A 23,289-nucleotide genomic window follows, 5' to 3' on the forward strand; every position below is an offset into this window, starting at 1 on the left:
CAGATTATTAACACATATTGTTTTTTTTTTTAACTAAATCATCTTTTGGCAACAAAAAGGTGATTATTGTTGGACTTTTTTTAATGTCTTTATTCACTTTCTTCTTTTTTGACCATATCGTTTTTTAATTAACAGATATTCTAGATAAAATTATAGCTTCCTTTTATTTCCTTTATTTAATAGATTTAAAACAGATCTGCTGTTAGCAGAAGGTGCCACATGAGGGCGCTGTCGGACGTTATTGCTCTGACTTCTGGGTCCTCTCTGGTCCCCGGGTCCAGCGGGGGCCATTTGTCGGTGACGCGCTTTAAATGCAGAAGGTGAGCCGGAACCAGCAGAACCACAGAGTTCCGCCTCTTCGGGACTTTATGCACATTCAGCTGGACCTTTCCGCGATTTAATAAACTCTCCTGGCTCGGTTCGGTTCGGTCTGCACATCTGAGGCGCTGGTGAACAGAAGAGCGACCTGGACCGAACCGCGCGTAAAGGTGAGGACCGGGATTCAGGAGCAGCTCTCTCTCACCTGTCAGCCTGCGGTTCGGTTCGGTTCGGTTCGGACGTGTTTCCCGCTCAGGATGACAGCAGCCAGGTGAACTGCAGGTGGATGAGATGCGACCATGTTCTTCACGCAGCGCCTCGCTCTGCTGCTGCTCGGCGTCTCCTTCATCCGCACGGTCAGTCCTCACTCAGCCTGAACGTCTGAGCTGCATGACGTCTGAAACTTACTTATTCCATCAGTTTCTCTATTTTATTTTCACTTTCTTTCATAAATACGTCATAAAACTATTAGTATTATCTATAAGTATTTTATAAGTAAACTTGAAATAAGAAACTTTTCAGAAAAATATACGATCTTGTTTTAGGTCAATAACTCGTTTATATTGATGAAAAGTTTTACTTCCACTGGTTTAACGTCAGAAAAATGTCGCATAAGTTAAATTATCTGCTAATGGTACAAGTACTTTCATCAATATTAAAGAATTATTGACTCAGAAGAAGATCACATCTTGCTGAAAAGTTATTTGTAAGTTAGTTTTGTCTTATTCCAAGTAAGTTAAAATATTTGCACTAAAAACTAGAACAGAATTACTTGGTAATATTGTGTTTTTGCAGTGTATTCTGTCTGAGACATGGTTTATTTGGGATTTGTCCACATTTTTAGTGTAAATTGTGAATCTTCTTTCTCTTTGTGAAACGCGGCCACATTACTGATAAACCAGCTCTTTTTCTGACACGTTTGGCTCTGCTGCATTTTACTAAAAAATACGAGCAGATTCACTTTCTGGCTGCCTGAGGAACATTTTAAGATTTCCTTTTGGCTCAAATCTGGAAACTAAAAACCTGATTTGTTCCTGTCAGAGTTTGATTTAACAGTTGACTTTTTAAGTGGCTTTTTGCTTCAGTAGATGGATCCAAGGTGAATGTCAGCCGTCCAGAAATCCACTCAGGACACAGATTATGTGACAGCTTAAGATTTACACCTCAAAAACACAAATTCTTGCCAAATATTTTTGTCTAGTTTTCTTTATATTGATTTAAAAAAAATACTAGTTCCACTAGCAGATTATTTCACTTATGAACCTGGGAAAATGTTTTGTTTTTAGTGAAACAAATGAATAGTTTTTATTCATTAAATTAAGAATTATTGACTTAAAACAAACTCCTATTTCTTACTGAAAACTGACTTGTTCATTAGTTTTGTCTTGTTTCAAGTGTAAAAATATATTTGCAGTAGAAACTAAATACAAATTCTTTGTCAGATTTTGTGTTTTTGCAGTGTGAGGAGGTATTTTGCTCATGTTTAATGCATTAGCTTGTAAAGCTTTTAAAAATCCCACAGCATCACTTTGCAAATCGAATCTAATAATTTTATTGTCGCTGATGCGTCGTCTCTGCAGCGATGACATCTGAGAAGTTTAAACGTTTTAGAAACAGCAAAGAATCGATGTTTGACGAGAGTTACGGTCAGATCGTTCCCATGTTTCCTTCTGATTCGTCTTTCTGCAGAAGAAGAGTCTGCCGACAGGAAATGTTCTCATTTTTTGGTTCATTATTCATCCAGAAACATTAAACTCCTCAAGAGAGATAGATAAAGTTGCTTTGCAGGTTACAGATCAAAAAAATGACAGAAGGATGGCTTGTATTATTAATGCTCATTAAAATAACATTTTTGTTGTTATTCTCGAACATCACAGATTTGAATCCCTTAAAACCCACATGTGCAGCATATTTACTTGCACAATTAATGAAATTTTTGTCGTCATGTAAATAAGAACACAAAGAGGGCATCTTGGAAAATGTTGATGTTTACGTTTAGGGAAAACTATCACAAAACGACCACGGCGAATTAGGGCCATTGCAAATAGGAAACAAAGAAAAGGAAGAGCACATTTCTGCCAAAAAACTCAGAAATTTTGAGATAAATCTCAGAAATCGTCTAGAAAAAACTTAAAATTTCTGAACTGAATTTTTGGCTAGAAAAAAAATTCAGAAACTTGAATTTTCTGAGTTTGAAAAGTGAAAAATTTGCTAGAAAAGTATCAGAAATTTTGACATTAATCTCATGCATTTTTATGAAAACAAATTAAATTTTCTGAGCTTGAAAGTATTAAAAAATAGCTAGAAAAATTCGGACATTTTGAAATTAATTTGACAAAAAAACTAGAAAATTGTTTAAAAAGTAAAAAACTTTTGACTTTTGGAGATTTTCTGGGTTTCTAAAAAATATTTGTAAGTTAGTTTTGTCCTTATTTCAGGTGGACTAACATATTTAAACTATAAACTCGACCAATGTTTCTTATGTGTTAACACATAAATTAAATCTTATGTGTTAAGATTTTGTGTTTTTGCAGTGCGGCAGGAATATGAGCTGCAAAACATGGAAAACGCAGATAGGAAGGCTATTTCTTAACACGTTGAGGTGGCAGGTTGGTTCAAATCAATAACAATCCCAGCAGGAAGTGAGGAAAGCGGAGGAAATATGTGCGTTCTAAGTGGGCCGACGGCGCTGACATGTTGGCAGTATATCTCGGTGAAAACAGACCTCCCAGCACACTTACACACACTCACTTCATCAATGGAGTCAGGTTTGGTGTGTGAACTCTCGCTTCATCCGTATTGTAAGCTCTGCCGTTTGTGTACGCCGTGTTTGAGAGCGTATCCTTGGTTACATCAGCCCTACCAGGAAACACACAGACGTTAAACACAGAGGTGGCAGCCATCCATCTGCAGCCTGAAAAACGGTCAGGTTGGGCAGCAACATGTGGCAACACAAGGAAAAGGCGATAAAAGCATCTGGAGCATGGATTCTTCAAACCACGCAAAAATTCAAGATAGGCGACACACCCGACTGTCCAATCCAGTTTTTTAAGGAACTGAAGGTATTTTTCTCTAAAGTAGTTCCATATTAGACGTTGACTAAAGACTTGGTTCAGTTTGGAACCAAACATGCAGCATGTGTTAAATTTTTTAATGTGGATCTCTTTCACGCTGCACTGCGTTAAGTGAACCAAACCTTTTGGAAAACTGTTCCTCTCCTCGCCTGTGGGGGCGCTGCGGCAACAAGGAAACAACACGAAAACCTCCGACGAAGACAATGAGCGTATAGCGTCCTTGTTCATGAAATGTAAACAAAAATGGAGTAGCGTCAGATTTTAGCGGTTGTAGGATTTCTGTTGTTTTTTCTGGCTAAAACAATCCAAACTAGCCATTTCTCTTTTTAGAACTAAGCTAGCGCGGTTGTTTCGGCTGTATTTTCCAGAATGTCTTGGTGTGTAAGTCCACTTCCTGCTTTTGGAGCGGTCTCCTGTCCGTTTGGTCACGTTTACTTTCAAACCGCACCAGAGTTCACTTCAACCGAACAGAGACCGAGATTAGTAGGCGAACTACAGTTCACTACTTTGGTTTTTGTGACTAACAGACTAAAGTGTGATTATAGCGGACTAAACAGGGCTGGTGGGAAGATAAGATGGCCGCTGTTAAAGACAAACTTTGTGATTTCTGAACTGTTAATAAAACTAAAAAAGGCTTTTTTATATTTTGTCCTACATTTTGGGGTCATGGAAGAAGATAGACTCAAAGCGTTAACACATCATGTGTGATTACGCTGCAAAAACACAAAATATTACCAACTATTTTTGTTCTGCTTTCTCGTGCAAATTTCTCAAAATACAACCAAAGTAACTTTTCAACAAGACGGGAGTTTGTTTTAAGTCGATAATTTCTGAATATTAATGAAAAAGTTAAGTGAAATAATTGGGAAAAAATGTCTTATTCCAATGGCAGATTATTTCTCTTATACAGCTTGCATTTTTCATCAATATTAAGAAATTATTGACTTAAAACAAGCTGCTATATTTTACTGAAAAGTTACTGCTGAGGTAGTTTTGTCTGATTTCAAATGTACTAAGATGTTTGTTCTATAAACTAGACCTAAACTGCTTGGTAAGGTTTAGTATTTTTGTAGTGCAGCTTCTCAGAGAGTTAAATAAAACCAGAATGAGCTCACTGAAGATTTTTTAAGCTCCCGTTCATCTTAACTTTCCTCCCTGAGCTGCAGAAAGCAGCCAGAGGTGAACAAGAGTCACAAACATGAACTTTCCTCCAGAGAGCTGAAGCATGAATTCAACAGACGGCGGGTTTGTTAACATTGGTGTTAATGTCCGTTATGTTTATTTCCTCCTCGCCCTGACAGGTTAATGGGAGGTTTCCTCACTGCTGGCTGTACTGGGAGATGGAGCGAGCCAGAGGAGAATGTCAGACACAACTACAGCAGCAGACGGCTGGCGCTGAAGGTAAAACTGCTTCAGCTGAAAAAAATCCAACAAAAACGGCTAAAACACCCAAAAACATGAACTGAAAGGAGTTTCCTGGTTTAAATGAGGAGGAGGATGTGCTGAATGTTGTCTCAATACTTAAGATATTAGTGATTTATTAGTAACATGGAAACGCATCTTTTATCTTCTCTAAATCCCACCGGAGACTAACGGAGAAAAACCTCAGAGATGTTAAACATAAACTTTGTTTTCATTTATTTCTATTAAACAAATTAACTTTTCAACTGTGTTAAAAAATCTCCCCCAAAATCTACAGAAAAGGAATCAAGTAGAACATGAATTCAAACATAAAAGTAAAATTTTTAGTATTTAGATAACTGAAATGTTAGAGATTTATGAAAGTTGATTTGCAAAGTCGGCAGACGGTTAATTACTTGCTAAAAAAGGAAATAAAACAAAGAATCCAATCAAGAAGCTTTATATTACACAAATGTAAAATATATCCTATAATAGTGTGAGGGTAAATTAAAGATACAACTAGTAAAATGTAACATGTTGACAGTTAAAATATGTGTAATTTGGGCAAAATATAAAAGAAAATATCACAAAAATATTAGTTTGAAGAAACAGCTTAGTAAAAATGACTCAAAGCACACACTGATCTGTAGGAGTAAATCTGAAGTCCCGTAACTCTGCTAAGGTTAGGAGGGTTTGTCCCGTCAGATCGTCAGTTCCTGGAACCACACACACACACACAAAAAAAACCTTGTAAAAGCGCACGCAGGGTCAGTGCGACCCGGTCAGACCGCGCACTCAGAGAAAAAACCTGCCAGGTCCAAACAATCCCGTCTCTTTAGATCACAGGAAAGTTAAATAAACTTGAAATCCGAAACTCTTCAGGTGTTTTTGTTCAGAGCTCTTCTGGGAAAGTGTCCCCTCTGATCCATCCACTTTTCTCCAAAGACATTCTGGGAGTTCAGACTTTCCTGTAAACTGTTGAAGAAGAGCAACGGTTTAGAGAAAGAGTTGTTGCTGCCCATCAGTCTGGGAATAGAAGTAAATTTCTAGACTATTTAGGGAATAAAATCATATAATCACAACTGCTGAGCACGGTGGTGGAGGAGTAATGATCGGGGCTTGTTCTGCGGTCATTAACTGGACCATGAAGTCAAACGTTTGGCCCAAACTGGGTCAGCAGGACAATAAACTCAAACACAGCAGCAAATCTGCAGCAGAATGGCTGCAAATGAGAATGTGTTGCAATGGCCTAGTCAAAGTCTAGATTTCAAACTAATCAAAATGCAGTGGTGGGATCAGGGGGGAGCTGCAGAAATAATGAATGAATGAAGCAACATTTCCACAGAGTGGACTAAAAGTCTCCTTTGTCCTGAACTCTGACCTGAACTTCACCTTGAGAATAAGTTCTGAAATTTAAGATTTAAAGTTTGATAATCTGTCTTTTTGTGTGAATACGGATTAGATAAAAAACAAGCTACAGGCTCAATCCCCCAGCACTGGTCTGGTGAAACGTTTCTTGAGTTTGCCTGATGATAACATGTTGCCTCAGCAGATTGAGCAACGCTGCGTTTTTCTCACGCTCTGCTCTCAGAAACGTGTCGAACCCAAAAGGTCAAACTGATACGAAGGATTTCTGTGAAACCTGAGGCCAGATTTTAATTCTGCAAGCATCACACTGATAATCCACGCTGTTCAGATTAAATCTGAGTCGTCTGTTCTCCTGGAATAATGACTGATGAGAACAGAATCTTATTTTTTATTTAACTTTTTTTAAAGTTAAAAAACTAAATGATGGGGCGTGCTGTGGTGGCGTAGTGGATAGCATGACCCACATTTGGAGGCCTTCAGTCCTGGACGTGGCCGTCGCTGGTTCGATTCCCGGACCCGGTGACATTTGCCGCATGTCTTCCCCCTTTCCTGTCAACGTACTGTCATATAAGGGACACTAGAGCCACAAAAAGACCCCCTGGTGGGGGAAACAAAACAAAACAAAACAAAAAACTAAATTATACAAACTGTGCTGTAAATGAGAAACAGAGAGAAATAAAAATAGAGTATAAAGAAAACAGAGGAAAATAAGATGGTGACCCTCTGGGCTCATTAACAGGAACCATTTTATTTAAACTATAATTACATCGTGATGATGAATGGATCAGTTTTATGAAACTTCATTTTATACATTTAATCTGCTTTAATAACTAATAAAACTGGTAAAACTTCATGACGTTTCTGGACCTGTGAGTAGTTCAATATTTTCTAAGCAGATCTAAAAAAAGTAGAGAAGCAGCAGCTGCAGTATTAAAGGCTTCGTGTTTCCAGGTATTTATTGCAGCTTCTTAAATCACTGTTCGATGACATCACAAGAGGTTTTCATTCTCCGAGTGTCAAAACTTCCAGAGCGCCGGAAAACTTTCATGTTCCTCGATTTATGGATGATGAGAGTCTGAGACCAGTAGCTCAGCTAAACAGGAAGCTCAGACCTGCAGCTCTCACTTTGTCTGTCTGTGTTTGTCTGTCTGTCGGCGTGTGTGTGTGTGTCGGCGTGTGTGTGTCGGCGGTGTGTGTGTGGATGTGTGTGTGTCTCTGTGCAGGATGCGAAGGCGAGTGGAACAACGTTTCTTGTTGACGCAGCGCTGCTGTTGGGGAAGTGCTGACCCTCCCATGCCCCTCCCCCTTTCTGCTTCTGTTTGGTAAAAACGGTGAGACACACACACACACACACACATGCACACACCCACACACATGCACACACACACACACACACACACACACACACACACTTCCTCCTTTCCTCATTCGTCTTTCTCAGAAAACGCTACTAGAAATTAAAGGAGAAACCTAGAAGAGCTTCCAGAATAAAACAAACATCTCTGCCGTCGGTGGATTAAATAAAATATCTTTATTTTATTCTAGATTATAATCTGACACACGGTCATATCAGATGTTCAGCAGAAATCTGAAGCTGCTCTTCAAAGGATCAGATCCGACCCGTCTGATCTACGAGACGTAAAGTTCAAACAGGAAACCATTAAAACATCTGGAGGGTTTTTTAAACTGGTTTCAGTTTGTTTAAATATTGTTGTTTAAGAATAAATCCAATCATACAAAGTCATTTACATAATTTCCAATATAATCCTAGTTAATTGGTAAAAGAGAAATTTATTATTCAAACTAAATAATAAACAAATAAAAGTTTTGAAGGAATATTGTTTCTTGTTTCTTAAAAATAAACATTTTCCCTCCAACCTCAATAAGATGTTTTCCACAAATATAAAAAAATATAATTTTTTTAGAACCAAACTCCAGTAAATAAAAATAATTACTATCTCTAATGAGGCATCAGATTTGCTCTAATCTGTCCAAATATTTAAAGTTACAGTCTGGTAAAAATCAAACTGTTCAATGTAGCAAATAAAAATAATTTTGCTGATTCTAACCGACCTGATTTTACTTCAGATGGAGAGAAAAAAATCTGGATTAAAACACAAAACAAACAGATATGAAGATAAAACTTTGGTAAAAACAAATTCCTATTGAATCAAATAAAAAACGGAAACTGTTTTCCTGCCAGTGATATTGATAACAATAGAGCTGGACTATAATCCAAATTAGGATTAAAAATGCAGGAAAACCTGGTGGTAATTAATAAACGTTGTGAATGAAAACGGCTGAAATGTTGGGAAGGAGTTTTGATGAGGAGAAAATCTTCATGAGGATCAGATTTCTGTCCGGACGGATGAGGAGCTCATAGTTTTAAAGTTCGCTCCGACCTCACAGCCTTTTCTCTGTCCTGCACAAACATTTCTGAGGATCCTAATCCGCTAATGAGATTAGGGAACCCAGATGATGATTATCCCGACTTTGAGAAACGTGAAACTTTACTTTCTGATGAAATCTCAGCCTCTCTCTTCCTCCATCGCTTTCTGTCAGGAATCTCACCACTTTTCCCTTTTTGGGGATTTTCTGACCCACCAGGTTGCAAAGTTACTTTTTATGGTCAAATGTTTTTATTAGCGAAATAAAATATTCGTTTAGAGTCCAGACTTCCTGTAATATGGAGCAACGTTTAATGTTTTGTTTGGGATTAATAAATAATTTTGATGTGAATTTAATTTGCAGATGAATCTCAGCTTCTTGATTCTTCGCAGCGTTTCGTGCATTTTGATGCAAAGTGATGATGTCACCGTAAGAAATATTAATAGACAATAAATTATTCCAGAAGTTATCGCAATAAAAGATAATATTGTAGTTTTGACAACATAATAATGCAAGAACACATTCTCAAAGATAAATAAACTTTAAGTTCAAACAAACATTTAACTCTGGAAAACATTTTAAATATTCAAAAAAACAACAGAAACGACAAATAAATCAAAATGATCCAAGTTGATACCAAATCATCAGACTGGAAACTTTTATCATCCAGTTTTTGGTAAAAAGAGAAAAACAATAAATCATCCAAATGGAAACTTTTGAGTTTGATTTAATTTATCATGTTATTAATTGATTAATTGATTAATTGATTTATTGATTTATTGGGCTGCAGCATCTTTTCTTTTGGCGACATCTCTAAAATAAGAAGTAGTTTTGGAGTGATTACTCTGTTTAATACTTTACAAAATCATAGCAAAATAAATAAATAAAGAGAAAATTGTTGCAACATAATTTTAATGATTATTGTTTTTCTTTTCTAAATCCTTTTATTTGTTGTTGATTTTGGCATTTTGAGTCCTCCATAGATCTGGTAGCCAATTTAACAATTTATCATCTAGAGGATTCAGTCTCCTGTGTAGCTGTTAGTAAAAACATTTCTTTGTTTCTGTGGGTTTTTTTATATTTTTATTTCTGGATCTTTTTCTCTGATTCGTTCATTAAAATCCTGTTTTTTGCTGCGTTTTTTCCCCTCTAAGCTTGTTTCTGATCGGGGTAAGTGTCGTTATCTCTGGGTGGTTCATCCGCCTCGATGCTGCAGCACAAAGCAACAAAAGAAAGCTTCAGGTCAGCTGTTGAAGTGATGAAACATGGAGTCATCAGCAGCAGCTGAGGCTCCAAAATGTCCGTCCTGCTGGGCGCTGGAGGACAGACGCAATTATTCTCCTAAAGATTTAAAGGAACTGCTCTGTTCTCACGGTGGAGCAATTATTTAAAAATACATTTCAAATTAAAGCATTTCTAATCCACATGCAGCAGTCTTTCTCAAACTGTGGTCCGCCGTCGGACCACAGTTTGAATGATGAGCGACGTCGGCTCAAAGTGCGGCGCTACAGTTAGCTCACCGAAGGCTTGTGTTTAAAAATAATAATGGATAAACTTCCAAAACAAAGACTGAAGATGCCGATGGAAAGAAAATACTTAAATGATAGGAGGAAATCAAGGAGTTAAAAAAAAAAAACACGCCGCTAAGCTTTCTGGGAAATAGTTTCCACTCCTGTCTTTTTCTATCTTCAGTTTTTTTTAAAGTGCTAACCTAAAAACTCCAGTTTATTCAACTCTTGAAGGTTTGACAAAAGTAATAAAAAGTCAACACAACTTTAGTGGTAAGATTGTCTTTCACAAACTCACAAAAAGAGCAGAAGATAGTAGACACAACTCAATGCTGCTGAAATGTTTTACAGTGTAAAAGACTGAACTGTTTCTGTTTCCTTCAGGTAACCTGAACAGGAACTGCACGGAGAAAGGCTGGTCATCGGTTTATCCCGACATCGGCGCCGCCTGCTCATTGGACGTCAGCAACAAACCCAACGAGGTGGGTTCAAAACCCAACGAGGTGCGTTCAAAAACCCCACGGGGTGCATACAAAAACCCCACGGGGTGTGTTCAAAAACCCCACGGGTGCGTACAAAAACCCCACGGGGTGTGTTCAAAAACCCCACGGGTGCGTACAAAAACCCCACGGGGTGTGTTCAAAAACCCGACAGGGTGCATTCAAAACCCGACGAGGTGCGTTCAAAACCCCACGAGGTGCGTTCAAAAACCCGACAGGTGCATTCAAAACCCCACGAGGTGCGTTCAAAACCCGACGGGGTGCGTTCAAAAACCCGACAGGGTGCGTTCAAAAACCCGACGAGGTGCATTCAAAACCCGACGAGGTGCGTTCAAAACCCGACGGGGTGCGTTCAAAAACCCCACGAGGTGCGTTCAAAACCCGACGGGGTGTGTTCAAAAACCCCACGGGGTGCGTTCAAAACCCGACGAGGTGCATTCAAAACCCGACGAGGTGCGTTCAAAACCCCACGAGGTGCGTTCAAAACCCCACGAGGTGCGTTCAAAACCCCACGAGGTGCGTTCAAAACCCGACAGGGTGCGTTCAAAACCCGACAAGGTGCGTTCAAAACCCGGCGGGGTGCGTTCAAAACCCGACGGGGTGTGTTCAAAACCCGACAAGGTGCGTTCAAAACCCGACGGGTGTGTTCAAAAACCCTACGAGGTGCGTTCAAAACCCGGCGGGGTGCGTTCAAAACCCCACGAGGTGCGTTCAAAACCCCACGAGGTGTGTTCAAAAACCCTACGAGGTGCGTTCAAAACCCGGCGGGGTGCGTTCAAAACCCGGCGGGGTGCGTTCAAAAACCCCACGGGGTGCGTTCAAAACCCTGAATCTGCAGCCGTAGGGTGGATCGTCAGCGCTCCTGCAGCAGCTCTGATGCTTTCTGTTGAGGTGAAATGTTGCTTTGTTTGGGTTTTGATCCTCCAATCAGGGTTCTGTGAGTTTGTTTGGTTTCACATCAGGCTTTTCTCTGCAGAATCGTTAACTCTTTACTAATTATGCAGGGAAACGTCCCTCACAGGAGGTTTGTTTTACAGGTTTTAGTTATTCGTCATGTTTTCCTTTCTGAAACACCAGACTGTAGTCAGCTTCAGTGACATTAAAGTTTTTCTGACTTTCTAAAGTGGAAAAGTGCCAGATCTGATAAAACTGTCTCCAGATGAAAAACAGAGACATGACATGGGATTTGGTTTTCAGCCAGCAGCTCTTTCAGAGTAAAACTCCTAGTTCCTGCCAGACTGTGGGAAATCCGTCATGTTTTTTATATATTCAGTTGAATTAACTCATTTCTATAACAGGTTGCTGGTAAAAAACATTTCACCAGTCCTACTATAAATTATCTCACACCTTATTATGTTTGAGTCATTTATAGGTCTGCATTAAGAGGATTAATAAACTAAAACTTAAACATTTTATGAGACATTTTATGGTAGTTATTGAAGAAGCATTTAAGTTTCATTTTTCAATCTTAAAATGAAAAACAGTTTTGCTCCTCTGTGTGTTTCAGCCACAGAACTGAAACATCCCGTCCTGAAGCAGAGAGGAAACAGTTACAGATCAGAGGCTGTAAATCTGCCCTAATAGGACAAAAACTGCATTAAATCTCTAGTTTGACCCACTTTTGTAAAGCTGCTGCAGGTAGTGAACAAACCACAGCCCCAGTTTTAACCTGCAGGATTTCTAGAATCCGACCAGAGTGGTTTCATGTTGGTATGGAACAGTTTTACTGATAAATCAGAGTTTTTCTGTGAATTCGGCTGCAGGAACTGAAACACAAACAGCGTCTATCACTCCATGGTTACTGACTTTAATGTTCTTCCTGGGATCATTTTTGTTGTTTTGTTTTTTTACAGGATGTTGGTTTGAAACTCACAGCTGCCAGTTGCTAATTGTTGATTCCTGATGTTTCTGTTGCTCAGTGGTTTCAGTCTCTTTACTTCAAACTGGATCAATAGATTCAGGGCTTTTGAACCCATAACTGTCAGCATCTTTGGTTGCTTGAGTCGGTTTTGGGTTTTGTTCATTTCTGTGCTCCTTAGTTACTTTTCATGTTGTCATGTTTCTGTTTTTGCTGGACGTCAGAAGTGAGGGACTGAAAATGTTTTCCAGTTGTTGTTGTCAGTTTATTTATAGCTTTATTCATGTACAAAATACCAGATGTGACGTCACAGACGCTTCACTACTCCAGATTAATGTGGTAAGACTTTGGTGACTTGCTGGAGTGTGAGGATGCAGAGGTCAGAGGTCATGTGGGGTTCAGGATTCCTAGGATTGCTCTGGTTGGATCTCAGGTTATTAATCAGGTGGTTTGTGGCGAGACGCTGGCTTTACCTCCCAGTTGAGGGGTTCAGTTCGCGGTCGAGGCGTTCTGCTTTCTAATCTGACCTCGTCTGGATCCGTTTGGGTCCATCTGGATCCGTTTGGATCCGTCTGGATCCGTCTGGATCCGTCTGCCTCCGTCTCGGCTCGTCTGGATCCGTTTCTGCCTGCTAACCTGACACAGGTCCTGCAGTTTGCCGCCTCCGCCTGACGCTGGAGGATCAACGGTGGCGTGACGCTGCTGCAGGTTTCTTCCTGCTGGTTTCAGGTCCGTTCTGGACCTTTTCTCCGTGTTGTCTGCGGTTCCAGCCGCAGCCTGAGTGAACCCCGTTTTTTAACCCGGAGGCCTGCAGTCCGATGCCATGCAGCTCAACTCTGACCTTCCAGTTATTACTTACTGCATTCCAGGATTTGTTGCTTTATAGCTTTAAACAAGCGGTTTAAGCAGAAAGCCAGAATCTTTATTGTCTCCATAAAAACACTCATCCTCCTTCATGTTGTGCTTTAGAACTGGCTTTAGTTTTTTAAACGTGATTAAAAGGTTTTTATTGCTGTTTCTTATCTTCTCCACATCACAATGTCTGGAAAGGTCAGAGAACTGGAGCAGAATGGAGCCTCAGTTCTTCCACAGCAGCTGCGATTCCTTCATCAGGATACAGTTAGAGTCCAAAACGCAGTTAAGACGTTTCCTTTAAATAAGAAACTAATAAAATCACACATGAATAAGTTCTTTTACATGATAAGTCACTAAAAACATGCAGCTCCATCATCTTGCAACCACTTCCTGTCTTCTTCTTCTACGTTTCTGCCAGTAGTAACATCTGGTTGTTGATCACATGATGTGAAAAAAAAGCAAAATATTGTCATTCTGATACGGCTGGAAAAAAACGGTTTAGTTTTATAAAGTTTAGTTTCATAAATCAGTTTATTTTTATAAATCAGTTTATTTTGGCTTTAATGTTCTGCATCAGAGAAACAGAAATTGAAACAGTTTGAGGATTTACTGAGCAGGAGAACTGATCTGCAGCGTGACGGCCGTTAGTTAGTTTGCTGTTCTTCCTGAGACGGCTGGACTCTGCAGGACCTCGGACCGGGCCCTGCGGTATCACGCTCCCAGTCAGCAGGTCCGTTAAGTCAGTGTGGATCAGATTTGTTCCTGCACATCTTTCAACACCACGTCTCATGAAACCAACGTAACTCCGTCACGGCTGCTAATCCTTAATCTGCATTTAAAACAGGAACCGGACCTCCAGGAGATCCAGAGGAAAATGGAACATGAAAGCTAATTCTGTAAATTATTTCAGTAAAACCTGAAATTTTAATTTAATATCTACGTGTTTGAGGTGAAAATAAAGAGACAGTTTAGCTCAGAACCAACAGCTCATGATGGTTTCTGCCTGTTTGGGTTTGATTATGTGCAGCGAACACAGAGAGGCTGGAGGAAGTAAAGTCATAAAGCTGTTAGAGACGCTACAGAGACACTCTGCAGGATTCATCCGTTAGACCACAGAACGTTGGTCCAAACCTCTGAGGTCATTTAAGACTCACTTCGGTTTGCTGTGAGTTTACACTCCGGTGCTGTTAACGTAAACTACAGAGGCTTGATGCTCAGAGAGCCACAGCCTGCAGGGGCGTCTGCTGGTGGAACAGGAAAGTAGCAAAACTGTCTGCTGAAGTCCTAGTTTAACACTAAACGTTTTCAAACACAAATCCATGAACCAGTGGGTGGAAAAGAGCAGAAAAAGCAAAAAGTTTGGATTTTCTGCAGTAAATTCCAACTTTTCTGTCAAAGAAGCTTCTTAACTCAAAGTCAAACTAAACTCTGCAAAGTTGCAGCTGTAAAAGGTTGAATGTGTTTCATTTCTACAACAGATTTAAAGAGCAACTAAATGAAAATGTGGCAGGAAACCCAAAAGGTTTGACCAATCAGACGTTTTAAAAGACATTTACTTTTATTTATCTGGACCAAAAAACTGCAAAAAAAAAAATTCCCAAAAAATATTTTCTGTTATTTAGCAAATAGAAATAATTTTAGTTATTTTAAGAAAACTAAAACAAGAAAAATTTGCTTTGATTTAACTTCAGACAGAACAAGAAAAATGTTTGTCTTTTATCACCAGATGGCTAAAATAAAATAAAAAAGTACTTAATTTATTCGAGGTTTTTTATTTGTGTTATTTTTGGTATTTTACTTTCAGTTTTATCATCATTTACCTTAATTTCATGTCTTGTTTTATCATTTCTCTTCTTTGGTCTGCTGAGGTTGCTGTAAATTGTAAATCAATAAACTTTGACTTGTAAATATCGAGTGAAGCTTGACGGCGATCTGGGTTGTAAGAAATCAAAATAGTTTTTGATTTGAGAATATTGGAGCAGAAATGAGTTGAATAAATGAGATAAAAGCAGAGAAGAGCTGCGAGTTTCCAAATAAGGAAATATTTAAGGAATGTCGCTGTAAATATCCGACACTCTTCTCCTGGATCTCCTACTGGAATCGTCGTCATGGGAACCAGTTCAGACTCTACGAGTCTCCAGGTCTCCGTCGCTCCGCGTCGCGTTCAGGTTCCAGACATGCATGCAGCTATTTTTACACTATATGTTGAGTGTTTGGGTGTCAGCGGTGGGGAATGTTGTTTACGGCTGACCAGAGAGCGATGAACGCCAGACCCCCGCTCTTATTCTGAAAGAGCCTCCTCCTGTTGGAGACTTATTCTGAGAACTCACTTCAGAGTTTAAAACTCTTGATTTAAAGAGTTTAAATGCATCTGGAAGAGTTTTTCTCCTCAGTCAGGTGGAAAATAAAAACGTACGAAGATTTTTTATCTGGTTTCTAGTGCAAACATGTTAATACACCTGAAATAAAACAAAATTAAGTAACAAGATAAAGGAGCTTATTGTGAGTCAATGACTCTTTAACACTGATATGAAAACACTGGTTTCACTTAAAACATCAGGAACAATCTGTAAGTGAAATAAAAGTGGAACTAGTATTTTTTATTAATATTAAGGAATTATTTACTTAAACTACTTTATCTTGCAGAAACGATTCTTGTAAGTTTGTTTGGTTGTTTCAGGTTTGCATTAGAAACTGGTAAGATTTTGTGTTTTTCAGCGTTTTGCAGAACTTTAATACTGCTGATCAAACCATTTCCTGCTCAGAGGAACAAACTGGGAACTCTGGTTTTGTTCCTCTGGTTTGTGGAGGGCCTCAGGTTTCATTAGACCTTTTCTTCTGTAAATACTTTTCCTGAATCACTTCATGCAAAAAAATGCAACTTTGATCGTTTTCTTTGCTTTTGTGACATTTTTCTAAACCCAGTCGATTTCTGTACTGATTCTTTTATTTTTTTTACTTAAATGAATTATTGTCATTTAGGTTATTGTAATTTTTAAATATTAACTGATTGATCATTTGAAATGAATCATTTTCTTTCCAAATCATCTCACTGCTGTGCCGTGTTTTCTTGTCTTTCCTGTCTTGAGGAGGGAAACATTCGTTCTGCTTCACATCTTATTTAAAACAAGAGAAAGTTTGTGTTTTCCAAGCTGCTTCAGTAAAAATGTTGCATTGTTCAGCTTTTTGTGAAGCCGCCTTATTCTTCTCCTGTCTTCACAAATACTTGGTTGAATTTGTGTCTTTTCTCGTAAACATTTTTGCACTCAGATGAGATTTATTTGAACAAAAGAAAGTTTTCTATAAACAGCGGCGCTGTCCTCGCTTTGGGTCTCATAATCCATTTTCACTTGTGTTTATGAAACATAATGTGGTTTCACGGCGGCCAGCCCAGCTGCGCCTCATGTTTTATGATGAACGGCCTCATTGTTTCTCATAAAGTGATGTCTGTGTGTTGCGGCGCAGCTGGTCTTCTACAGAGTGGTCCAGATCCTGTCCACTCTGGGTCACAGCCTGTCGCTCGTCGCTCTGATCACCGGCACCGCCATCATCTGCTCCTTCAGGTACAACGCTCCCAAACCGCAGCAAAGCTGGAGCTAGTCTCCTGTTTGCATTAAAACTCTGAGTCTGCAGCACATCGACTTTCATAGAAACTCAAATAAAAGCTGGAAGTGAAACATTTTAGACCAGCAGCCTGTCAAACGCTGCAGAAGAAGAACTTTTTTCAGTTTAATCGGATTGTTTTGTTACATAACCAGATGGATGTTTTCGGGGTGAGAAGTTCTGGACCAGAACCGGGTCGGTTCTGACAGCCTGGTCGTCTGCCTTCCAGCAGATGTTCAGCTTTATGTTGCTTCAAACGTGAGAAAATGATCCTTTCTGATAATATTAACGAAGAAATGCTGGACAGTATGTTGGTCTAGTTCAGGGGTGTCCAAAATGTGGCCTGGGGCCATTTGTGGCCCCTCACTGACTGTCTGTGGCCCCTCCCTGACTGTCTGTGGCCCCTGACTTTTGATAAATGGAGACTTTCTGTTTATAATCAGGATAAAACTGACAGATAAAGTCAGATTTTCTCAGTGATTTTCTTTTGCTGCTCTCATCTGATTTTCATTCATTTGGCTGAAAACAGCAAATATTTTCAAAGGAAATGACCTGAATCCTGATTTCACTGATCAGAAATGATTAAATTGTCATTTTTTTCCCAATTGATACCTAAAAAATCTGGAAAATTTTTTCCAATAAACTGCAGAAACTTCCTGAGTTTTGGATCTAGAATAATTTACACATTTCTAAATCTGACTTCTTTGTTTGTTTAAGTAAAATATTGACAGCTTAGTTATTTTTTCTGATCATAAATAAACGTCTGTAAGGATCAACTCACATCTGGATGTTTAATTCATCTTCACCAAAATGCTTGTTGACCCAGGCGGCATTTTTATGCAGCAAAAGCATAAAGTTTATGTTAGATTTTTGTTCCGCTTGTCTAAACATGAAAAGATTTTAGGAATCTGAAACTTTTCTGGGAAAATCCTGTAAAAGGAGAGAGTTTATAAATCGTGTTGCGTCGCCGTCCAGTTTATTAAATCTGCATTTATCTTCTTAAGAGGTTTTATTTATAGTGAGGAGAGACGTTTATGACGAAGCGTCCAGCATGTGGGAGTTTCAGCGTTTACTCCCAGACCGGTTTCTCTGTGAAGAAACTCAGGAACGTGGAGATGAGATGAACCAATTAACAGCAGAAGCTCGTTAAACCCGGACTGGTTTGTTTTCCTGAGTCGATAGCAGCTCGCTGTTAGAGTCTGACTGGTTAGGAGGAACTGCAGCTGCTGTTTGGACGACATGTCACTCACCGGGTCGACTCTCCCTGCAAACACTCCTCCTGACGCTCCGTGTGTGTGTGTGCGTGTGTGGGTGTGTGTGTGTGTGTGCAGGAGGCTCCACTGCATGAGGAACTACATCCATCTGAACCTGTTTGTGTCCTTCATGCTGCGAGCCGTGGCCGTGCTGATCAAAGACACGCTGCTGTTCTCAGAGGACCAGAGCACCGACTGCAGCACACAGCTGTCTCTGGTGACGCCACACACAGAAAACTCACAGAAAACACACAGAAAACACACAGAAAACTCACAGAAAACACACAGAAAACTCACAGAAAACACACAGAAAACTGACAGAAAACACACAGAAAACTCACAGAAAACACACAGAAAACAAATAAGAAACACAGAAAACAAACTGACAATACACAGAAAGCATTCGGAAAAACACAAAACACACGAAAAACTGACAGAAAACTGAGAGCGTTGTTGTGCAACACAGATAACCTTCTGCTGAAAAGTCTAACAATATTTATGGTGATATATTTAACGAAGCAGATCATTTTCACTGAAGGTGAAAAACTAAAAATAAAAAAGGAGATAAATGTTTTTTTCCTCCATTTCATGTCCTGGTTTCTGTTGCAGGTTTTATATGTTGTTGCAGGTTTTATATGTTGTTGCAGGTTTTATATGTTGTTGCAGGTTTTATATGTTGTTGCAGGTTTTATCTTGTTGCAGGTTTTATGTCTTGTTGCAGGTTTTATATGTTGTTGCAGGTTTTATATGTTGTTGCAGGTTTTATGTCTTGTTGCAGGTTTTATATGTTGTTGCAGGTTTTATATGTTGTTACAGGTTTTATCTTGTTGCAGGTTTTATATGTTGTTGCAGGTTTTATATGTTGTTGCAGGTTTTATATGTTGTTGCAGGTTTTATCTTGTTGCAGGTTTTATATGTTGTTGCAGGTTTTATATGTTGTTGCAGGTTTTATCTTATATGTTGTTTTTTTTTTATATGTTGTTGCAGGTTTTATATGTTGTTGCAGGTTTTATGTCTTGTTGCAGGTTTTATGTCTTGTTGCAGGTTTTATATGTTGTTGCAGGTTTTATATGTTGTTGCAGGTTTTATGTCTTGTTGCAGGTTTTATATGTTGTTGCAGGTTTTATATGTTGTTGCAGGTTTTATCTTGTTGCAGGTTTTATCTTGTTGCAGGTTTTATATGTTGTTGCAGGTTTTATATGTTGTTGCAGGTTTTATCTTGTTGCAGGTTTTATGTCTTGTTGCAGGTTTTATATGTTGTTGCAGGTTTTATCTTGTTGCAGGTTTTATATGTTGTTGCAGGTTTTATATGTTGTTGCAGGTTTTATGTCTTGTTGCAGGTTTTATGTCTTGTTGCAGGTTTTATATGTTGTTGCAGGTTTTATATGTTGTTGCAGGTTTTATGTCTTGTTGCAGGTTTTATGTCTTGTTGCAGGTTTTATGTCTTGTTGCAGGTTTTATATGTTGTTGCAGGTTTTATATGTTGTTGCAGGTTTTATATCTTGTTGTGTGTTTTCATCTGTTCCAGGTGGGCTGTAAGACCAGCCTGGTTTTCTTCCACTATTTCGTCATGGCCAACTTCTTCTGGCTGCTGGTGGAGGGTCTTTATCTGCACATGCTGCTGCTGGTCATCCGGACCTGCTGCGTCCGCCTCTCTGTCTGCATGCTGATTGGCTGGGGTGAGCCGGACGTCCATCCGCCCGCTGCACCACCGCACCGGCTCAGCTATCAGCTTCATTCAGTCAGAGAAGATCTACACTGCAAAAACTAACCCAGTATCTTAGTCTAGTTTATGGTGGAAATATCTCAGTACACTTTAAATAAGACACAACTAACTTAGGAGTGAGAAATTGTTTTAGAAAATGTTTTTGGAAAAGTGATTATTTCAGTTCTAACAAAACATTTTCCATGTTATAATTAGAACTAGAACATTTTTATCATCATTAAGGAGTTTTGTCTTATTGACTAATCTCCTCTCTCTCTCTCTCTCTCTCTCAGGAATCCCTTCTGTCTTCACCGTGGCCTGGATCGTCAGCCGGATCAACCTGGAGGACACCAGGTGAGTTTGGACCGCCATGACACCTGGTGAAACCAATGTGATGAATACTTCAGGGAACATTTGAATCTCTGGAAACGGTTCCTATTTGTCGTCAGATGCTGGGAGATCAACGACAACCCAGTTCCTGACAGGCTGATCAACTGGCCCATCATGACGTCCATCATCGTGAGATTTATTTATTTTAAAGGTTTTTAGACACCTTCACCTGGTTGAAATGTGTTTTCCGTTAGCGCTCCTCCTGCACTATTTAAATTTCTGCTTTTGTTCTCTTTAAAAGTGTATTTATTTATTTTTTACGCTATAAAAATAACTTCTTTATGACATAAAAGCCCCGTCTATGTCTGCTCTGTTTCTCCTGAAGATAAACTTCCTGCTGTTCATCAGCATCATTCGGATCCTGGTGCAGAAACTACGAAGCTCAGACATCGGAGGAAACGACCAATCACAGTACAGGTACTGTAAAAAATAATTTTCATCGTTAAACTCAACTTGATTTGATTGTTCTGAGTTTGTCCTGTCAGTGTGGAAAGTCTTGTTGTAGTTCCTGCTGTAGTTCCTGTTGTAGTTTGTGTTGTAGTTCCTGCTGTAGTTCCTGTTGTAGTTCCTGCTGTAGTTCCTGTTGTAGTTCCTGCTGTAGTTCCTGTTGTAGTTCCTGCTGTAGTTCCTGTTGTAGTTCCTGCTGTAGTTCCTGTTGTAGTTCCTGCTGTAGTTCCTGTTGTAGTTCCTGCTGTAGTTCCTGTTGTAGTTTGTGTGGTAGTTCCTGTAGTTCCTGCTGTAGTTCCTGTTGTAGTTCCTGCTGTAGTTCCTGTTGTAGTTTGTGTTGTAGTTCCTGCTGTAGTTCCTGTTGTAGTTCCTGCTGTAGTTCCTGTTGTAGTTCCTGCTGTAGTTCCTGCTGTAGTTCCTGTTGTAGTTCCTGTTGTAGTTCCTGCTGTAGTTCCTGTAGTTCCTGTTGTAGTTCCTGCTGTAGTTCCTGTTGTAGTTCCTGCTGTAGTTCCTGTTGTAGTTCCTGCTGTAGTTCCTGCTGTAGTTCCTGTTGTAGTTTCTGCTGTAGTTCCTGTTGTAGTTCCTGCTGTAGTTTATGTTGTAGTTCCTGCTGTAGTTCCTGTTGTAGTTCCTGTTGTAGTTCCTGCTGTAGTTCCTGCTGTAGTTCCTGTTGTAGTTCCTGCTGTAGTTCCTGTTGTAGTTTGTGTTGTAGTTCCTGTTGTATTTCCTGTTGTAGTTCCTGCTGTAGTTCCTGTTGTAGTTCCTGCTGTAGTTTGTGTTGTAGTTCCTGTTGTAGTTCCTGCTGTAGTTCCTGCTGTATTTCCTGTTGTAGTTCCTGCTGTAGTTCCTGTTGTAGTTCCTGCTGTAGTTCCTGTTGTAGTTCCTGCTGTAGTTCCTGCTGTAGTTCCTGTTGTAGTTCCTGCTGTAGTTCCTGTTGTAGTTCCTTGTGTTTGTCCGACTGTCCAGGCGGCTGGCCAAGTCCACCCTGCTGCTGATCCCTCTGTTTGGAATAAACTATGTAGTTTTCTTCTACCTGATGGAGCCGGACGATGAAACGCTGAAGCAGATCAAGATCTTCTTCGACCTCGGCCTCGGCTCCTTCCAGGTCAGGAAACATTTGGACCTTCAGAGCCTTTCAGGGTTCTGAGGGTTCCTGGGGTACCTACCCTAACGCCTTAAGATTTTTGTTTTAACAATTTATGAATTTTGTTTTTACTGTTGACTGTTCAGCTGGACATCAGGAGCAGAAAATAAAATAAAATTAACTACTGGTGCACCGATTTGTCAGCCAGCCGATTTATCGGTGCAGATTTCGGTGATCGGCTGATTTTTACACATGAAGCCGATTTTATCCACCGATCTTATCTGGCTTGGCAAAGGTCTGGGAATCGACCTCTGTCCTCTCTTGCTCTCTGGTGAGAAAGGTTTGACTGACAGACCGGGGCTCCAAGTTACGTCTGCAGGTTTATAATTAACAATAGTTACTCCACTGTTGCCAAGGCAACAAATTTCTTACTGTATGGAGCAACATTTCAGACAAAACATTTTGTATCAGTCAAAATCGTAATCGGCAGGAAGAGCGCGATTAATTTCTAAAATTAATAAAACAGAATCTAAAACGATCTTTAAAATCTCAGAGACGATAAACTGAGTTGTTTATCAGGTTTGAAGTGTTGTTCTGTTTGTTTCAGGGCCTCATCGTCGCCGTCCTCTACTGCTTCCTCAACAGCGAGGTGAGACTTCCTGCCCACTTCTGTCTCTGGAAACGTCAGTCAGTCAGTCAGTCAGTCAGTCTGACAGCTCCTCTCCTCTTCCTCCTCTTCCTCCTCAGGTTCAGGCGGAGCTGCGGAGAACATGGAGGAGTTTATCCACGAATCGCTGCGTGTTGCAGGACTACGGGCTCCGCCGCTTGTCAGCAAACCACAACAACAGTCAGTTTCCCAGAAACACCCGGGCCCAGTCCATCCTGCAGACCGAAACCACCATGCTCTGACCAGAACCGGCTGGAAACTCAAACATTTAAACCGACAGCCGGCTTGTGCCACAGCGCCCCCAGCTGGGGGAGAAACCACATGTCAATCAGAGAGAAACCCTCAGAAAATCATGGAGGAAAAACAGAGAACGTTATTACAGCCAGGTTTTATATTTTTATAGGATTTTTCAAGCTTCTGGCTCTTTTGACTTTAAATAAATGAATAAAAATGATTTTCTTCATCGTAAAATCGACTCACAGTTTATAATGTTTTTATCTGCATCATATTAAACATGGATGTATAAAAATAAAAAATCTGTAAACATCTGGGTCTCTTCCTTTTATAAAAACTGAAAGTCTCTTCCTGTTTCTTTTTATTGTTTTTCACTTAACAACGATTACTGACGCTTTGTCAAAATTAATTAATTAAAATCTGATTTCAGATTGAATATTATTAAATATTTATATTCTGAAATTATTTTAAATCTATATAAATATTTCTGCTTAGCCATTAGCTCAGTGATCAAAACCTGTGAAAAGTGGATTTTTTAAAATTATGATTAGATTTCCACATCAGACCCTTTTTTTTATCTGTGGTTTCGGGAACTGACCGGCTGACAGACCGGGACGTCTTCACCGCTCTTCCTCA

General features: G+C 39.6%; 1 long non-coding RNA gene and 1 pseudogene across 1 annotated transcript; one reads left to right on the forward strand and one right to left on the reverse strand.

Moving 5' to 3' along the window:
- Positions 1 to 307: 307 nt before the first annotated feature.
- Positions 308 to 22,873, forward strand: LOC122824433 (annotated as a pseudogene).
- LOC122824495 lies at positions 1,855 to 3,376 on the reverse strand. Its single transcript, XR_006369515.1, has 2 exons — positions 3,070 to 3,376; positions 1,855 to 2,001 (listed from the first exon to the last, which is right to left on the reverse strand). It is a non-coding gene; the product is annotated as an uncharacterized LOC122824495 (long non-coding RNA).
- Positions 22,874 to 23,289: the final 416 nt, after the last annotated feature.

Source organism: Gambusia affinis, linkage group LG21 (genome assembly GCF_019740435.1).
Source record: "Gambusia affinis linkage group LG21, SWU_Gaff_1.0, whole genome shotgun sequence".
NCBI lineage: Eukaryota > Metazoa > Chordata > Actinopteri > Cyprinodontiformes > Poeciliidae > Gambusia > Gambusia affinis.